Source organism: Pundamilia nyererei, unplaced genomic scaffold (assembly GCF_000239375.1).
Source record: "Pundamilia nyererei isolate P.nyererei 1_Seehausen unplaced genomic scaffold, PunNye1.0 scaffold00141, whole genome shotgun sequence".
Classification (NCBI taxonomy): Eukaryota; Metazoa; Chordata; class Actinopteri; order Cichliformes; family Cichlidae; genus Pundamilia; species Pundamilia nyererei.
This window is the reverse complement of record NW_005187542.1, coordinates 526,214-530,084: the sequence shown is the minus strand read 5'-3', so window position 1 is coordinate 530,084 and position 3,871 is coordinate 526,214.

Below are 3,871 nucleotides of genomic sequence, written 5' to 3'. Positions count from 1 at the left end.
CTGGTGCAAATTACTGACCTCTGTCATCATTTTAAGTGGGGGAACTTGCACAATCGGTGGCTGACTAAATACTTTTTTGCCCCACTGTATCTCTCCACTAGCCCGTCCGTTTGGGGGTGATACAGGGTGGTCTTAAGTCCCTTTATCTCTAACAGCTTATAAACCTGCGGCAACAACTTGGATAGAAAGTTCGTTCCACAATCTGTCAGAATTTCTCTTGATATGCCTACCCTAGAGAAAAGCTGGAGAAGACAATTAGCAATGTGACGGGCTTTAATTGATCTGAGTGGGAAGGCCTCAGTAGCGATGACCTGTGGCCCACGATATCCATGCCTAGCCTCTCAAACGGTGTTTCAATAATTGGCAGTGGTTGCAACTGGGCTCGTGCTACTCCTTTGCCTGAGGTCAACTGATATTTTTCACAGGAACGGCAAAACTCAGAAACCTGGACATACATCCCTGGCCAAACAAAACGGCTGCTGATCCTATTCAGCATTTTGTGAAAAGCCATATGACCTGCCCTTTGTTTCTGAACTGTTGTGGGAGTGCTACAGCTTCGCACTTCCCTTTTCTCTGGTACAAAATGCCTCCTTTAATCAAGTAAGCAGCGTCTTCAAGACAGCTTACCTGACCTTGACTAGCCCCCTCTACCTCTGTTACCTTCTCAAACCAGGGTTTTAGAGTAGGGTCGCTTCTTTGGAGTGCACCTAAATTTGAGGGAACATCAAACTCAAGCTGGTTATTTGGCTTAGGAAACAATGCTGTACCTTTTTCCCCTGAGCCTTTGAACTTTTCTCTTCTTTTCTGAGCCCTAGACTTCCTGATCTTCCCTGACTGTTTCCAGAGACTCCTCAAAAAAGGGTAGCTCTTGCATCATTTCCTTTGCACTTTGTGCTCTTGTGACTACATGACAGGGTTTAAATGGTTCAACTGTCATATCTAGAGGAAGTGAGCTTCCAGATTCATCACCTAAGCCTTAAATGTCTTTCTCAGCACTCACTTGAGGGTCATAATCTGACTGATGTATTAGATCAAAAAGAGTGGGGATGTCATTACCAAGTATCACTGAATATGGCAAACTGGGAACCACAGCTACCACTAACAAGTAGGTTTAACCTCCCACTGTCATTTAAACCCGAGCAGTGGGGTAGCTGTGTTCGTCTCCATGCACACAACTTATTGTAGCCCCAACCCCACTTAGCTTTTCTCCTGAAATTATGCTAGAATGTACAAGAGTTTGGAAGCACCCAGAGTCAAGCAAAGCTTCCTCTTTATGCCCATTAATTAAAACAGGGACAGTACAAGCTTTCTTTCCTACCGGCTCTGTGGCTGGTCTTGGAACTGCACACAAAAGAGATGGTTTTGACTTAAGGGCAGGGCAAAATTGTTGTGTATGGCCAAAGTTATGACAGTGATGACATTTAATATCCTGAACTAAAGACTTAAAGAATTTCTTCACATTGTGAGGTCTATAGGAAGGGAGATGCCTCGAACTTGAAAGATTTCTAGCCTGAACTTGACCAGAACCCTGTTCACCCCCAATGGACTTACTTGGTTGGGCGTAGTGGGTCTGCCGGCTGAAGTAGGTGCTCTTGCTGCCTTTTCTGGCTGAAGTGAAAACCTCTGCGAGGCTAGCTGCTTCCTTTGCCGTCTTCGTGTCATGCTCACGTATCCAAATCTCCAGCTCTGGGTTAACCATTCTCAAAAACTGCGCTAGAATTATCTGCTCAGATATTTCTTCTACAGTTGGTTTTTCAGGTTTAATCCATCAAGTTATTAGCATGACCAATTATGCAAATTAGGTGGTGACGTCATTTAGCGACTTCTAGCGACTTTTAGGACAGCCAATAGCGATTTTCCTTACTGAGGAGTTGGCAACACTGATTGGCTGTGCCTTTCAGGGAGCTCTGCTTAGTTTTAGCAGCAGCAAGCCTGCGCTGCGAGGACCTGCAAGGAGGAGAGGAGGATGGCAGCAAAAAGGAAGAACCTGGATATAAGAAAGTATTTCTCAAAGAAACCTGTAAGTCACTTAAAGTCAAGTTCACTCATAAAATGTGTCCGTCATAATAACGTTACAGGCTATGCTAGGCTTTGGCCCACATCAGTCTAAAATTGTATGTAACCATGAATAACATGTTTTGGAAACTAACTGCACAACAGCACTATTAGTTCTCTCAGTCTCAGAGCAGCATTTCTAATTTTGATTGAAACTGTCAGAGAAAACGGCAGCTTTGAGCAGGCTAGGATATTAGTTTACAGAGGCTGTTAGAATTATATGTCTAATGTTAAATGTTGGTGACACAGAAATTTCATCCTAATGGTACTGACATATTCATAGGGTTAATTTTTGAGACAATATATCATGAGGTAGTCATGATTTTGCAGATATTCCACCTTGTAGTGCAGTTTGCACAAATTGTTTTAAAAATGCACTCACCCTACAAACATTACTGATGAGTCAAGCTCTGCACAAATTGACAGGAACACTGAAGCAGCTACACATTTTATTCTTATTGTCATGTATGTCCTATTTGTCAGGTGACAGAAGAACCAACACAAAGCTCAGAGAGTAATGTTGACACAAGATCACAGGTGAAATTGGATGATGACCTGGTGGTTCATGACTGTATTTGAAGCACATGTGTGACTGCATGTATTTGGAATGTCTCACTGTTATTCATCAGGTGACAGAGGCAGCTCTGCCATGTTGTAGCTCGGACAGAGGTGAAGAGGTGAGGTCACAGGTGACTGACTGATGATTTGGTGCTATAGATTAACTAGTATTTATTATCATGACAATTGTTAGGCTGCTGATGTAAATTGATTCATTAGTGTATATTTGACAAAGAATCTGAATTGACATGTCTCACTTTTTATATGGAATATGGGTGAAGTAAACTAAAGTCTAAAATACTTAGTCATTTGTTTAATAGTAATTTAACATTATATAATTCACATATAAAACTATGAATTGTAATTTTAAAAAAGCATGTTGAATAGCATATGTAGGCAAGTATATTTCTCCTTTCTTTTAATCAAGAAGCAAACAGGCCAGGGTTCAGTGGTTGAATCAATCCCCACCAATTCCAACACCAAATCTACACCCTTGCACGATTCGATTCAATTTGATTCAATTTGAATTGGGGAAATTTTGCCTCAGACAGTCAGAAATATTATAATTCAGGTCATGCATCAGTACATTTCTATATTTTTATATCTGTAAAAAGAAATCTGACACTTGCGAGACTTTATCAAAGGTGTGAGCATCACAGCAGATGCCTTTGTGTCAAAGTAGCTGAGGATAAAACACAGAAAAACATGAAGGTTTTCCTGGCCTGGGATTTTATAAAAAATATTCTGCAGTAGATCAAAGACGAAAGAAAACCATTAATGAACATATGAACATTACCTGATGCTGCTGACGTGAAGCAGAGCAAAGTTACAGAGGTTTTATTACAGACACAGCAGAGCATTTTGCAATTTTGCATAATTTTAAAAAGTTTAAATTTGTTCAGTATTGAACAGCAGAAATGAGGCTTTCTTTTCGGAAGTAAGTAAAAGAAAAAAAAAACCAGCGGCCGACAGCGCTGTAAGAACGGTAGACTTGTGCATAACAAGCAAGCAAAAATGTTCTTGAAGTACAGAGAGAGAGAGAGAGAGAGCTGTGCATGAAGTGTGATTTTTTTCGTGGTGGCAGCAAAACAATCAGAGGGAATTCATGACGATGTTTATGTGAAGTGTAGTTTGGATCTTCTTTTGCTGCTGGTTTACTCAATATTGTTTGGAGAGAGATAAAACCTGCAGCTTCAGAATCAGCGCAAAAAGCGCACAAAGCGTGGACCCGCTTTGTGAGCTGTCGGCTTTCGGCTCG